The 17,231-nt window shown below is 34.8% G+C and overlaps 1 protein-coding gene across 6 annotated transcripts in view; it reads right to left on the bottom strand.

Annotated features, from left to right (window-relative positions):
• Window positions 1-17,231, bottom strand: part of LOC6561932 (beta-1,4-glucuronyltransferase 1) — a 56,234-nt gene that overhangs the window by 31,328 nt on the left and 7,675 nt on the right. For all 6 annotated transcript variants that reach the window (XM_001988181.3, XM_032736086.2, XM_032736087.2 and 3 more), the window contains exon 2: window positions 17,105-17,155. The gene's annotated coding sequence lies outside the window, so the exon portion shown is untranslated. The remainder of the gene's footprint in view (window positions 1-17,104; window positions 17,156-17,231) is intronic.

The raw sequence follows: 17,231 nt of genomic DNA, 5'->3' as shown, positions 1-17,231 counted from the left end.
GGCTCAACTTGACGGGCTTACAAAGTTATTTCCAGTTCCTGCAGTGCTTAAATTTTATTAACATATGTATATGTGTTAAAGCACTGTATGGAATTCTGACAGCAGCATAGCAAAGCAATTAAGTGAAGAAAAGTCTGCACCACAATATATATGTTTCTTTTTGCCCATAATTTTATCAGCGAATTATTGCCTTAGACTTTTTAAAACACACAGATATTACATCTAATTGCAGCAGTTAAAATACCCTTGTATTATTAATTAATCTAAGGCTTTATATATTCTGACTTCGTGCATCGCACACTTTGTGGACAATTTATAATACTAATACAAGGATATGAAAACTACATTTCGCATGCTTAGTTAATTAGTATTATTGTATTGCAACTGAATACTCGAATAATTTCATTGTTTGTTCGTCATGCGTCTTGTGTATTAATTAGTAAAAGAGCTTTAATATAATCAACAATGAATACCATTTGCATTAAGTTCTTATTATAAATGTAATAAAAAAACAATGAATATTAAAATTGTGCCAGATTAATTATGCTTGAACTTAAAATTCCGAATTCAGATGAAAATATTATTATTTCAGATAAGATAAATTAATACATAAATTAAAAGAAAAAAATAAGTACACAAGTAAATATTTGTTATTTTTAATGAATGACTGAAGGCCAAGCCAAAATGTTCACTATATTTTTAATATGTTAAAGAAGCGTCATAATCGTGGATTGATTTTAACATTTTGTTTGTATATTTAATAATATTTATAATATTTAATAATGTATTCAACGCTACAATATCAATCACAAAGAATACAACAATTGCTGATAATTCGTAAACATTTTATTTATGCAGCATCAAATGCAAATGCATTTATTGGACATTTAAAATGAATGGGAAATATTTCGGGCGTTCAACTGTGACAACTGTGAGTAATAATTTATATGTGATAATTAAACTAAAATGAATATATAATCGCTGGCAAAGGCTGACAGACAAAAGCCAAGGGTCAAACAATGGTTTTGCGAGCCGCAAGGGTTAGCGCATGCCACGTGGTGTACAAGATAGATTGAAGCACACGCGCCGCTAGTGACAGGACATAAATGTAATGGAATTTTCCGACAGTTTCGGTTGGTTTGTCATTTAGCTTTTGCGCTTATTCGTTTTTATTGTGCAAATATTCAACATAATTTTACATGAATATTTCAAGTCACTCCCAAGGGTTGCATTTTTGAAATGGGTATTTTTCTTTTGTGTATGGGACATAGCCCGGCATAAATTTTAAGCTAAATGTATGCAAACATATGGGTGTGTATCCCAAAAGGCAGTCCTGTAATAAATCACTAACAAAAATTTGCACAACATTTTTAACCCAATTTCAGAACGTGAAAAGTAATTTCTAATTCAAATGTAGCAACTATGTATGCCCGGTAATTGACTGAGTGCTGAGTAAAATTCCGAATTCTCTTTTTGCATTTTACACAAAACTGCTATTGCTAAAATCATTTTAAGAGAATTAATTTATATACAAAAATATTTTATATGCCATACACAGACATATTCATACCTCAATGCAAGCATCCACATAACAATAAAATTTAATTAAACTAAATTACTGTCTGATATAAAAGGATGCACTTAATACCATTTTAAATTTGAAGGCACCATTCAATCTTCAATGTGCATCACTTTAGTTTTAAAGCAATCATAAAGTGAAGGACAACCACTTAAAAGATAGTTTGGCCATCAGCTCAATGCGCATCAATGATCAATTGCCATAAAACACTGTGCGATGGCTCCCAGCATGCACAAATATGTGCTTGCAAATATATAAATTCATGTTCAAACAGCAAAAATAAAGTGCTTGACTAAAGCATACCTATCAACATCCATGTAAATTAATGTACATTAAACATGTGGGGGGACTTCATGCACTAGGGCTTAAATTGATATATTGTGTCCCCTTTTGAATATTTAGCTCTCTGATTCTTGAGTACTTAATGAAAGCCTAGCATTTATTCCGTAGTTTGTTGAAGACGAGATCCATAACTAATTATGAAAATTGCCTGGCAACAAGCATAATGAGACTCTGTCAGCCATAGGCTTACATCATATGAGGGCTCTAAGACCACATTGCATTTCTGCACTTGATTGGAGTTTGTCAAGAACTATAACTAATTTTAAAGACAGTGATCCAGCAAATCGCAGTACAGTCTCTAAAGTAATGATAGTAAAAGTTTTGTATTATGTCACTATAATTAAAACACAAATGTGACCTAGCGTTAGACACTGTTCTGACTAGTATAACTATTTCTATTTATAACTAAAGGGTATAACCACAATTTTGACATACACAACAAATAAAACTGAAACTGAAAGTGCAAATGTCAAAAAGAAAGTGCAAACTATGCGAAAGTCAGCATTAAAATGTATTGAATTATTTAATGTAGTGCAAGCGAAGGCTTAATGTCCTACAACACTCCCAAAACATTCCGACGTTATCATCAGATTTTCTAGGACACTCTCATTCATCAGCTTAAACATGTACATGTGGCAACTGCTGTTGTTGTTGCCGCTTTAATGGTTATTGTTGTTGTTGTTATTATTGCTCGGTTAGATAATGTTGTTGTCGGCAAATGTTGTTGTTGGTGTTGTTGTTAGGGGGTGCAAACCCTGAGCAAGTCGAAATAACAAACTTTGGCTCCGTCATAAACACAAACTATGTGCGACAGTTGCTCAGAGACACGGCCAATAACAACTACAACAACGAGCAACAACAACAACAGCTAGCGGTAAGTAAATCATGCCAACAATAAAGAGGCGTCTAAATAAATTCAGATGTAATCATGTGTAAATCCTTAAAGTTTACTTTCGGCCATTTCCCACAGCAGCAGTAACCATATTCGTTTTGCTCGTGAACTTTTCTTTATGATGAACACGTAATGTACATGACTATAAATATACGGATATCCGGTATAAGAGAAATAAACAGAAGGCGAAGGTGTGGATGCGAACAGCGAAAGGAAATGCGTATGAAGGCTTTGATTAGAAAATATGAACGCATTGCTGATTGGCTTTACTAAGGGTCGATGTATCTTGGTAGTATTAGCTATATTTATTTAATACAATTTGACGGCTTTGCTATGAGAGTGATCGAAAAAGGGGTTGGAAATTTAAGTGTTAATATTAAAAGCGACACGAAATGGAATTTTTTGTAGGTAAGCTATAAAACATGAAGTTTTAGAGCACCATCAGGCTGCAGGTGTTGTCAGAGTTGCCTTAAAAGCAGGACAGTTTAAAAACTAAGCATGAGCAAAGGACAGCATCAGCACAAGCTGCCAATAAAACATGAAATATTTGGTATAAAATAACGCGTTGCAGTTGGGGCAATAACAGGTAAATGGTTCCAACCAGCACCATGCACAATGCAAAATTTATTAGTATTGACAAACACAACGAAAAACGGCAGATAGAGGAGTGTTTTCGTTTGGGATACTCTGTTTTCGACTATGGGATACTTGCTACTTGGAGTTTAGTATGACTTTGGGGAATGAAAAAATATCAATAGTCTTATTTTGTGTATGCTAGATAAATTCATGCATTCACATTAAATTTGGTAGCTTAAAATTAAATAATTTTAAAAAATACACAAAGTTCAAAAATCGATACATGTCAAAATATAATTCATGATGATGGGTTGGAAATTTCATTCCGAATTTCATCTTTAGTATAGCCTCACTGTAGTCTCTCAGATCTGAGATGAACAACTCTACCCTTTGAACCGCTTTCAATGGGTATAACAAAGGATAGGGAAAATCTGCGGCACCAGTGCAAGCAGCAACTGCAGGCAAAACGCCATTTTGTTGCCTACTTTTTAGTTCGGTCTCCACATTGGTCTAGCATGACTTGAGCCCATAATAAAAATTGCAGCCTAGATTTCGGCATGCATATGTATATATGTGTGTGTAGTGGAGGAGCATTGCGGCCAGATAGGAAAGCATAACAATACCTTTAAATGCCAGCTTGGCCGCAATGGAAACTGTTTACCTTGGGCCTGGCCAGTTTTTCACTATCTATTTCACTTCTCCTTTTTTTCTTTTCTTTTTTGGCAGCTCCAAATAGTTGGCAATACTCGAATTAAAATGCCAACACACTGTGGCACTAAACTGCGTTGTTCATGCCACAGACTGTGGCCTTAATTAAAAGGGCTTTGGAGATGCAACTCTCACTGCAGGCCAACCCAAACTGGGCGGCATATCGATTAGACAAACTACGATACTGAAAATTTTGCGTTATACCCTAGAAGATGGTCTGAGAATTGTGTCACGGAATGTGTAAAGTGTGTTTTTTTAATTAATAATTTAATTCTAATATATATCGGGTGGACTCCGTTCTGCCAGGGAACGTAATGTACATTATAGGTATTCCTTCTTAACTCGTGGAAAATCAAGTAAAAAAAATAGCGTACCTGTAAAGAAAGACCAACACAAAGTATATTGCTTATTAAGGGAACAAACCAAATAATAATCAAATTATTTTCAAAAATAAGTAAAGAATTGTGAAACATTTTACTAGCTTGGATCATATTTTATGAATATACTTCTATAATTAAATGTTTTATCATTAAGATTCACCAGAATTTGATAGCTTAACAAACATCTTGTCATACTAACTTCCATTCAAATGCAAATTCAATTCAATTCAAACTGGTTTTTTTTAATACCACACGTGTTAAAAGAAGCTCTAAGTTTGTATAATACCTAGATTTATGACGCACACATTTAACACATGTTGCTTCCAACTTTTGTTTATGTCTAATAATGTTTAGAATAATTTTTTCACTAACACGCAATCTTTTGCACTGACAACTAAATTCTGTGTGTTTCCCACCCCCTCTTGAAATACCCGAAACAAGTTCTCCACATACATCAAGTGTGAGGCCTTTTGTCCGAAAACGTTGGCCAAATGCAAATAACGAAATTTTAATTAAATGCGTCAATAAATCGCTCGTGCACAACAACAAGCCAAAGAGTTCCCCTGGGCTTGGCCCCAATGAGTGTGCTCCACTAATTGAATGTAGCATGTGTCTGTGCCAGGAGAGCCATAGATAATGCCACGCCTGGATGGGGCAAACAACTTGTGCAAATATATTTGCACAAGCGTGGCAAATGCAAAAGGAAATTGAATTGTCAAATAAGATTGGCCAGCAAAACCGCTTTCCTCAGGCCTAGCTAATTAAAATTTGCATAATTAATCAACAATTTCGGACCAAAAAGTACAAAACAAAAAAAAAGGTAGCGTCGGAAGCCAAAATAAAGCTCAACTGAAGGAGCAAACCCAGCAAAGCGAAAGCGAATACTAAGTGAACCGCTTTACAGAAGTGCACTTAAAATTGCATTTGGAATTAATTGAATTTTTAGCCAGCGGGTTGCTGACGATGACTGCGAACTTAATAAGCTGCAATTGTGTGTATGTTTGTGTGTTTGAATAAAAAGGAAAAAAAGGAAGGTTGACAAAGTCAAGAAATTTTAGCACAGCAGGAGTTACTTTACTGTTGCTTTACTTAACTTTGACTGGGTGCCTGGTTTCGTATTATTTTCCAGAATGTATTCAACATTCTTAAGACGTATTTAATGTGCTAACAATAGCTGAACAACCATGGTATTGTGCAGCTTTAATACTAATTAAAAATTGTTAAATTGGGTATCCTAATAATGTGTAACTGTATGTAGAATAGTAAAGATATTTGTTGCTCTATTAGGTCTAGCCTTGATTTCTGAACCCAACATATATTTTTTCCAGAGATATTCATAAAACACCTTCGAATTTGACACAAATTAATTATAATATATTTGCATATATGTTTTGTGTAGTTATCATAACAATTTTTAATAAATACGAACATCAAATAAAATATTTTAAATTATAAATAAATGATATATAGTGGTTGTAATTTGGTGTTGTTCGGCAAAAAGGCTGCGGTCATTAATAATAATCATCAACTCATATTTGGTTATAATTTTTCTGATAAAACTCGCATTAACTCGCAAATTTATTTAATTTTTCGTTTTCCCTTAAGCTTGCATACAAAAATTATTGACCCGCTATAAATATTTATTAATAAAACCAAAGCGAAAGAAATCCGAAGCTTATCGTAATGTTTTTCATTCAACTTTAAATAAATATTCATAACATGCGAATAAAGTAAGTGGTGCTAATTAGTCATAAGGGTAATCCCACAATTCCAAAAGTACTTGTAAAGGGTATTAAACGTGTTGCCTTCCGCTGCAATTCAACTGCATATAAAAGAGACAAAGACACTCGCCAGTGAGGAGCTTCCCAGTGGGCGTAGTCTGGCATGCAATCGAGAACAATTTGAAAGACCCATTAAGTGGCTTGTTGAGGCCTTGGCACCGGGGCTTGCCGTTTTTAATTGCGGTTATCGCCGTTGGCATCCGAGTGGACATTATGTGGACAATTTCACAGCAAATGGTGCTGTCGGGCAATTGCTCTTAAATAATACTACTCATATCAGCCAAGCCTGTTATAAAAATCTTAACGATCGCATTAGGTTGAATAATTGCTTAAGTAAACCTTGGCAATGGCCAAATATTATACACCCAAACTTTCAAGTTAGACAAACCATAGAAAAATAAAATAGAAAATATTATACCAATAAGCATAATGTGCACACAGCATATACAAATCGGATAAGCATCTGAACACAGATAACAGTTGCGTACAATTGTTTTTGTATATTCCAGCTGGTTGTGTGGCTGCCTGATACACGCATTATATAGACTGGCTCTTATCATTATGTTAAACAAATCAATTTACGGACATAAACATGATTGTTGATAAGAAAACCCTCTTGTCGTGCCGCAATAATGCTTTGTTTCGACATAGTTTATAAGCCGTTTATAAATTGAATGGAAAAGTAAAACTTCTCAACAGGTAAATACTTGAGCAGCTTAAAAATAAACATTTCCAGGCGATTGTGTGACTATTTAATTTCCGAGAAAATTCACACACAACTATTAGGCATGTTTTATGGGAAAGTCACTAGGTAATAGCTCAAAGTCAGCTAATTGATAATAGGCTAATAGTATTAAGATCTCTTTTCTCATTTTGTTAATGTTATGCGTCGTGAATCAAGGGAAAATTAAAAATAATCTTGTTAAAATACAAAAGCCGTTTAGAGAAGGTTTACATCTATAAGTACTTGTATCTATATAATTAACTAAGAAAGTAATACAATGATTAATCAGGCGAATGAGCTTAAGTACTTTAATTACTGTCGAATAAAACTCGCACTTTTGTGTAGTTTGGTAGAACAAAGAAGTGTGATTAATTTTCTATGATTGCTAGCATTAATCATTTTCGAGCCATAAGCCATTTTCTTACTGAGCTCGAGCAGCCATTAGGAAAAAGTAAATTGTGTGTATATCTCACAGATATGCAAGTGAAAGTGCACTGCAGCCAGCACAGACGTTGGATGGTTTTGATTTATAACGTGCGATTCATTTTCAATGGTGCCATAAAATGGAATGAGAAAACCCCAAAAGCACGTGTGGGCACACGAGCTTTAATTAGCATGTACATGGCCAATGATATAAAGGCCTCTTCTTGCTAGTCACTGTGGTTTTTTCCTCGTTAGGGTACTCAATCAAGTTTGCTGATACCTGCAGATATTAATTTGCTCACACAAGCTAATGATAACAAAATGATTCACTGGTAAATTCCCAGTTGATCCCTTTTGAGGCCAGCTGTTATTATTAACATTGACTGATATTTTAAAATGAATTCACAGCATTGAAAGCTAAGCCAGATGTCCAAAATATACAAGTTATAAGCAGACGCGCATGTCATACAAATTTTTAATTAAACCCCGAACAAAAATACATATATCTGTAAAATAACGAAAGAAAAAAACGTATGTGCAAAAGTCACGAAATACAGAACTGACACCTCGGCGAGCAAAACGTAACTTGGCGAACAAGCTCGCCATCAAATAAGAGTAAGAGCTAGAAATAATAACAATAATAATAATAATAATGGCCAGACACTAGTAAAACTGCTCGAACAATGGAGCAACAAAAACAACAGAGGAAAATAATAGACGATGCTCTCTCAGGTACGATCAACAACCAAGATATAACTGGCATCGGTGGTTTGGCAATGGCGTGTGGAAAACACAGTAATTTTGTGTGTCAGCAGTACGAATAATATAAGATTATGTTTGTGCTTGGATGCCATGCCTGTAGTTTGGTGTTCACAATTTAAGCATTGATAAAAATGCACCTTATCATTTGATAAATACAATAGCGCCAAGTTGTCTGAGGTTAATACTTTGACAATTAGAAATGTCGTAAAATTAATTGGGTGTTCCACTGATATTAATTAAAATTAAGTTTAGTTCACAAATCATATATTATAATATATATGTAACCTGTAGAAATGTGTAATAAAAACTTTGAATATTTCATTTGTGATTTTCGTACTTTGTACACATAGCTAATTAAAATTTAAATATTGTTTATTTGTGAGGCAACGCAAATTAATTTTAGTGTTATTTAATACTCTGTACACTTTAACAAGAATCAAAAACAAACAGAATCATAACTCAAATTACAAATAGAACTCGTTGAGCACAATTTGTTCTATTACAAGTTCAGATAAGCCAACAGAATACTAAGCAATGAACAAAATAAATTCACATATAGTTTGACAAACAAAAAAAATGAATGAATTTTCTATGTAGTTTTTGAGTATTACTTGTCAGTTAAATCGAGGTTGCACTTCACCCGGCTTAAAAAATTTAACATGTACTTGACATGAAGTGATTGCAAATAAATTTTGTTTGCACAAATTAAAGATGCGATTTCTGTATAGAGCTGTTAACCAGTGGACAGCTGCAGGGAATTACATCATTCAAAGGCGAAGAAACCTATGTCATTCGACTGCTTAATCATTCAAGTGCAACTCTCAAGAGACTCATTCAATATATCGTTTGGCCTCACGCCGAGTAATCTATGCAGGCTTCGAATGACTGGCCAACTATTTTATGTAAATAAATAAAAAAAAAAGTTAAATATAATCGACTAAAAGATACTCTTTAGTTTGAGTAATGCTGACACGTATCCCAAATGTTACTTATGTATTCTAGAACAGTATCAATCAATTAAATTTTAATATTTCTCATTTTATGGAGTCACGTTTACACATCATCTACTCTAATCGGTATAAAATTCTAAAAAAAAAAAAGTTGATGTGTTAATCAAAAATCGTTCTGCAAAGTTATGATTAGTTTTCATCATTAAAAGTTTTGTCCGGTATATTAAATTTAATCTTGAACTCAGTTGTTGTACAATCTCGCCGATCATCGTAATCAAACATATTAAAGCATATGCTGAACTTAATGGACCAACTCTTCAATCTATTGAGTACAGGGTATACAAATATTCGACTCTGTACTCCAATATAGGTATACAAATTTGACTAAATGACAAAACAAATTGCATTCACGCACTTGCCCCAGGCGTCAATCAGTCAAAAGCGACAGCATTTACAGTTTCTCTGGCATAGATCAACAAGCCACTAAATTCAGATGCAAGTAACTGACCATAAATATGACAGACAGACTGGCAATCAGTCAGTCTCACGTAAAGTAAAGAACATTTTGTGTAAAGATGGGGGAAATGGCGGCTTAAGCACAGGCTGTAATATATCTTTTGATATATACATGCAAATTTATTCACCCGATGCGCTGCGAGGTATATTCATGTATATTTCAAATATCTGCGAAAGTTAATTTTATAAATTTTGTTAGCATTTCAGTTGTTTAAAAAACCATGTGAATAAATTAACTGAGTGAATTTTTAATGAGATGGGAAGTTTAGAGAAATCTCAATTTAGCTGAAACGATTGAGGACAATAGAGAAAATTCTAAAATGTATAATAGCCCTCTAAGGGGTCTACACATATTATATTTTACTAAAAAAAATACTAACTGCTTTGTGCTAAGCCCAAACTTCTTTATAAATTTGATTTCTTTTATTTTTTTTAATATTGAAATATTACAGATAACGATTTCTTGCTCGCACGTCTCTGAGATCGACTAGACATAATTTTATTATATTGAGAAGCATCCATACAAACTATAAGTACTCTAAAAATATGTTCGTAGAAAGGAATTATTATTAGAGTTAAATGTACAACGCATTGCAATTATGTTTTAATTAAACTAGTAATTACATACACATAATTTCTTGTTAATCATGTTCACAAGCAGACGCTGCCGCTGCCGACCTTCTTAGAGCCGGCAGGCTCTTGAGCAACCTGAGTTTATTTTGCACTTAATTAGGTACATTTTACGTCACGTTGAGCACATTAAGTCTTATCAAAAGATTGAAACCTATTGCCTATGCAATACACAACAACACCAACCCCCACACCCACATGCGCCCACACACATAAATTGAATAGAAGAAAGTTACACAAAAAGGCAATGAAAGTAGAGTAAATGCCAATGCAAAGAGATGCCGTAGACACTTGTGTGTCAAACGCAATGAAAAGGAAAACGATACACTTTGCCAACGACGATGATGATGATGATGATGATGCCAAAGAAAAATACGATACAAAGATGACATTCACACAGGCACAAGCACGCGAGTCAACTTGAAACTCAAATTACAAACTGTCAAAAAAATGAATACGCTGAAATGTGAGCAATCCGGGTGGAGAATCCCATTCTCGATACCTCGATTCTTTGACTACCTTAAACTCTGCCTTCAATCTCCTAAATGTCCCTTAAAAAATACTTATTGATGGTAACGGCCACGCTCGGAGTCGCCGCACAACATTTCTGCGCAATTCATTCATTCACTGTCTATTTCCGAACACCAAAAATAGGAGCAAAAAAAAAAAAAAACAAATAATATAACTGACAAGCTGACGTTATCACTGAGCACAATCGAGTGCAAATGAGTCGAAAAAAAAATATATTCATCACACTTGGCGGGGGTGTTTCATTTTCTATTTTTCTATTGCGTGGGCGCCACTTCAACGGGCTAATCTGCGTCGCTGGGTAAAATAAAACTGGAGAAAAAGGCAGCTTTATTTTTTATTATTGTCGTCAGCTCTTCACGCAACATCACATCGGCAAAGCTGCAAGCTAACGGTGAAATTAATAAAAACAAAATGGCGTCCCTCGACCAGATTAACGCTAAAGCCCACCAGCATGTTACATTGTACCGGTGGCTTCTTGATAATCATCCTCGTTGCATAACTTTTTGCGTAAGCTCTTTGGGATATATGAATACATAGGGGACTTCAAGTGGGTTTGTTTTCAATGTGGTGCAATATACTCGTATATATACTCTTGACCTTACCTAGCTCCTGAAAACTTTAGCGTTCCCAGCCCCATTTAATTTCTGTACATTTCCCTTGCAGTTTTATTAATTATATTTCCCTCGAAGTTTGGTTATGCTCCAATCGCTACGCTAGTTTTCCTATTTTAATTTAGCGCTTTTTCATGCTCGTTGAGCATTTTTATTTAAGGCTTCTTTTGTTTGCAGGAGATGAATTTATACCTAACCAACTATTCAACTATTTTTCCCAATATTTTGAATAACAAATGGCAAAAACAAACTCACTAAACAGACGGAAGAAACAGGCTAAGATATCTGCATTGTATTTCAAGCGTCATTTTCTTGGCGTAGCTCGTTATTTACATCTCAGCCTATTTACACCTACATACGTTGAGAATGGCTTCTTAAAGCAAGTTAGAAGGCATAATTCTACTTTGTGCTTGTCAGAAGGCGCCAGAACAACTGAAACCACTCAACTTGGGTGGCCATAAACCCCAGATACCAGCACATTAAACCATTTCGACTATTAAGCCATCTCTCTCTCTCTCTCTCTCTCTCTCCATTTCTCTCTGTCTGTGTTTTTCTCTTTTACACAATTCGTCTATCTCTTATTGTCTGCATGCTAAAATATAAAATTGATTTATGATGTCTGCCGCATTTTTAAGCGCCAAAAGTTATGCAACAAAATGAAGTGAAAATGTTTTGCCGCCTCCTGCAAAGTGTGTGGCAAGTGGCCGCAAAATATTGCCATATATGCTATAGCCAACATCAATAAATGCGATGGGCGTGGCAGCGCCCAGCCTTCAAATGCAATTCCTGCAGTGTCAACATGTCTCTCTGGAGTTTTGCTCTCATTTACGGCTTTTGGTTTTTGGCCATCACTTTTCGGTCACTCTGCCGTTGTGACCATTATTTTTATTAACAATCATAATTCATATTTATTAATGTGCTCAATTTTGTTTAATGATATTATGTGTAGCTCAGTTTGCTTGCCTGCGTATGCATGTGTGTGTGTGTGTGTGTGTGCGTGGCGTCGAGCAGCTGTGGACTGAGCAGAATGTCCTGATTTACGTTAAAAGTAAATGTCGTAAATATTTGCACTGACTGTCAGCAGGTACGAAAATACATCCCCCTGCGCCAACAAGCCAAGTTTGAAGTATTGTGTGCTTACACGTATGATAATGAGGCTTGCTGTGTGGATCATGTAAGGGTGAAAGGTGTTGTGAAATACTTCAGAAAATGTTGGTTATCTTGAAAGTTAGCTAAAGTAGCTATAAATTTACAAATATTCTCCAGTTTGTTTTCTTTAGCCTTTTGCCTTTAAATAAGTTTCTGGGTAAAAATAACTTTGAAGTGCATATTTAAAGTGAAGTGTATTTTTAAAATATATTCCAAAATGATTTGAAAATTATTAGGATATTCTTAAATATTTTTAATAGATTCTTAAATAACTTTCTTCATTCTCTGCACATTACTTTATTTTGTATTCGCTCACAGAGAAGAACTCTTTTGTCCATAGAAAAGTACCATTTTGCCAAGCAAATTTCAAATTCATTGGTCTTCTTGTGCACTGATCGGTTTTAGAACCATTAGTCCGCATCCTATTTAACACAACATTAAGAGCGGAAAAAACTTTTCAATTTCCAATCAGTAAGAAAGGAAAACCTCAGAAACAGAAAAAAAAAAAACCTCCAATTACTAAAACGTTGAAAGCAACCGAAAAAAGTGAAAAGAATCAAACACATCTGAAATGAACAAAACACAATCAAACAAAACTACAATAATAACAATGGGCAACCAAAGGAAAACGAACACAATGCGGCTGGGGCCAAAGAAAATGGACATGGAAACTCTGGACAAGTGACTTGGCCAAAAAGCAAATACAACTTTGGTAACATGGAAGTCAAACACGCAAAACGACGAAATGATTAAGCGGAAGTATTCCAGAATCCACTACAACAATATAAATAAGGAGAAAAAAGAACCTAAGCCGACCTTAACAAAAGATGGTGGAAATGCTAATAGATTTGTGGAAGTTACCCAATATTAATAGACCAGCTTTGTTCATAAGAGCAAAATATTTTCTTTTCAAGAATATATGTTTTCTATATTATGTTCTAAATGCATTAATTGTTGACATATTTGTATTGTTTAACGTGAGCCTTTCTGTCCTATTTTCATTTTTTTAATAAATGGTGTGAAATATTGGACTAAATTTTCGGGATTTTCATATTTCTTTTTCTATACCAGACACAAAACAAGACTTGAATAAAATTACTTATTAGTTTATTGTATAGCCTAAGCAATTTTTTGTTTTAGTTACAGTACTTAATGACTTAAGCACTTATGATACCAGCTTCTATTCACTATAAAACAGAAAATATTAAAAAAACTTTGTATTTTCCCTAACAATATTAAGAGAGTTTAATTTTAGTATATTCGGTTGTTAATCTTTAGTTTGTTCTTTGCCTTAATGCTTATAGACTAACTTGAAGGGTTTTGTCCAATGTATACTCCTTGAGTGTTTATATATATATTAAGAATTATTATTGTGTTTTTTGTCGCAACGCGTTTTGATTTTTTAGGAAACCAAAAACAATGCACAACGTCCCCATTTCTAAGTTTATGAATGTACGAATTTTGGTCAAGGACTCCCTGCTCGTTGCATGCTAATTCTTTTGAGCGGCTTTATCCGCACCTACAGTGCATGCCAGAAGTTTTGGTAGCCTGTATATGTATTTGTCGGCGACTGGCGTCCCCCATGGGCATAAATTAAAACAACAACAGCAATAACAACGGGCTAAACAACTTTTCCTGCGCAGCACAGATGAAAAAGCTTATGAAAAGTTTGTTTTTCATTTTCTTTTTGTTTTTCTTTTCTTTTTCTCTCGCAGGACTGCAGTTGTCTTAACGATTTTGGCCACCCAGGAAACAAAAAACTGCACACTCGCAACTAACAAATATATACATTAATTTTCATTTTCGCGTTGTCGCACAGTGCAGGAGCATCTCTCACTTTCCGCTTTTCAGTTTTCACTTTTATTTGTCTGCACAGTTTCACGCCCTTTCGTCTTCCTCAAGCCCAGGCGCCCAGTTCTATTTGTATTCCGACCAAAATGGATGCCTAGCTGACTAACTGACTGTCCGAACGTGTGGCCATCTGTCAAACTTTTTTATTTTTTTCCTTTAGGAATGGTAAGCTTTGTTAAAGTTTTAATGAGTTTGTGGCCAAACACACACAATATAAGCTGCATCAAATGCGGACTACAATATAAGCGATATGCGTTTTGTTCCTGTTTTGTTGAGCAGCAATTTCTGCTTAGTTTCGCTTCGCGTAACTCCAAAATATGCTGGCACATTTTGTGTTGCTTAACAGCCAATTCGGGAAATTCAAAAGCACTCAGTTGCTTGGACTTATCTACTTTACCAAATCCATTCATACATATTTTCAATTTCGCTTAAAAAACAATTTTCGCGGCTGCTGGCTATACTTTGCAAATGTAATTCAACTAAAATCAGTTTGCAGTCATGAAAAAAGTGCACAATTACAAAATAAAATGATTCCGAGTGATAAAAAATTCAACAAACTATAGATACAAAGAGAATCAGTAAAACTATTACATTAAATATTATTCTGCAACAAAAAATCTACAACTCCTTTTGCACTTATTTTAGGATTATTAAATATAAAAATTACACAATAAAAATGACATCGAATTATAAATTCAAATGGATTCAGTAAATTAAACAATATTATTCTGAATATACACAGCTCTTTTTGCACTGATTTTATGGTATAATAATACAGATAGACTTGAAAGCTTGGGAAATTTGCATAAACTCTTAAGATATGCAATATCAATTTGTATTGTCTTCAAGAAAAACCACAATCCAATTCAAATCCAAACACAAAACTATCGATTCGAAATGCCACAAAGCATTTGCCTGCTATCGATAAATACATATGAATATAAAGATGTGTGTGTGTGAGTGTGTGTGAGTGTGTTAGTGGAAGCTTTTAAGCAATCAACTTACTGAAAAACGCTCATGCAGCTGAAAACTATAATGTATTTTGCACTAATTCATTTAAAAGGATGCTCAGCCTTAGCCTCAAACTTGGCCAAGGCAATCATGGGAAAGAGACAGCAAGAGCCTGTCAGAGTGAGAGGACAAGTGTGTGTATGAGTGAGTGCTATTCTAGAGATGCTTGTGGCTGCTTCTTGGCCTTGTGCCTGAGAACACGAAGTGCCCCACACTCAGTTAGTTCCTGTGCCGATGTCAAGTTTGAGTGGCTCCGCTACTGTTGGTGCTACTGTTCAACTGCTGTGCCTTGGACAGGCTCGTACAGACTACATCGATGACATTTGGATGAGTGCCAAAAAAAAAAAAACAACATCAAAAACAAGAAAAACAAGGAAAAAAAAAAGAGCAGAAACTGGCGGCAACTAGCACGTGTCTTTAGCCCAGTGCAGGCAAATAGCTAACGTTTTATAATTACATTTTCTGTACTCAGCCTATTTAGCATCGTTTACTTCAGAGTGGACTTTAACCAGTCCTCTAAGTTCACAACAGTCCAAGCACTTCAATTACAACAACTATAAGAGAAACAACATTTAAAAAACCAACAGCAACAACAGCAACAACAACCACTGTCTGGAACTTCTTAGTGTGCCCGTTTGCATAACAATTAGCTTCACTTGGTTCACTTGTCTCCCTAACTCTCTGACACTTTAACCGATGATTTGTGCAAATGTTTTTGACGTCGGCGCTGCGCTTTGTCTCGGGCCCGGCCCCAGACTTGTTCATTTGCATATTAATTACAACAAAGCACGCAGATGTGGTTGCCCATCTTGTTGCCACTTTTTGCTATTGTTGTTGTTACCAAAGTGCCAGCAAGATTAATTGTACCCGCGTATCCTAAAAGAAGACTACAATTTTTTGTGCCCGCTAAGTGCTTGAACTGGGAGCTTGTTGACTACTAGAAAAAGGTTTTGTTCTTGTTATCGAACAGACCCTGTGACAGCCTGTGGCTAATCAATGTGCCAATAAGCGGCAGCCAATTGTCGCTGATTAATAGATACTAAGAGTGATAGATAACTTGCAAGATAAATGCTCAAGTCGGCACTTAGACGAACTCGGAGCAGCTTAAATGCTTTGTTCTATTTACGTATTCAGCCTCAAACTAACATCATCCATTACAGTAAAACCAGCATATTTTCTGATTTATAAAAGTTATAAAACTAAGAAGAATGCTATGATATACCCTGAATCCAGCTATTAAATATAATCAAGTTTTATTGCGAATAGAGAATGTTCTTGATCAAGAATATATATACTTTATAAAGTCATAGTTCTGCTTTCTGCCTGTTACATACAAAACCATTATATACCATCTTGCCCAATGGGCTTAGGCTGTCAATGTAATAATTGTGTTTGCCAGCTTAAAAGTTTAATTTGTTTTTCTAGATTTACATAGAATATTGTTAATCTCATGCGTACGAACGATGCCGATCTGATTCAAAATATATATCAGAATAAACCAAACAAAAAAAGAGACCTAGACAGTAAGAAAGCAGCAGTAAATTATAACCAAACACAGCAAAAAGATTGTGATGAATCGGTTATAGTATAGTTGATAAGTTTACAAATAAGAAAGCAAATACTGCTTATCAGCCACTTTGTACAAGATAATAGTTTTTAATTAAATTTGGGTATCTTAGTTGACTTACCTTATCCAAATTGTGGTGAGATATGCGCAACTTTAGTGCCCTCTGCGTTGTCTGTAAATGATAAGAAAAAATTTCAATTAGGCCATTTCGAGAACAAATTGGCAATTGGGCGAAATGGGCTCTTTAA

The sequence above is a fragment of the Drosophila grimshawi genome, unplaced genomic scaffold (genome assembly GCF_018153295.1).
Source record: "Drosophila grimshawi isolate 15287-2541.00 unplaced genomic scaffold, ASM1815329v1 contig_1377, whole genome shotgun sequence".
NCBI classification, from domain to species: domain Eukaryota; kingdom Metazoa; phylum Arthropoda; class Insecta; order Diptera; family Drosophilidae; genus Drosophila; species Drosophila grimshawi.
The sequence above is the reverse complement of the archived record's forward strand: the minus strand, read 5'-3'. Positions and strand labels throughout refer to the sequence as shown.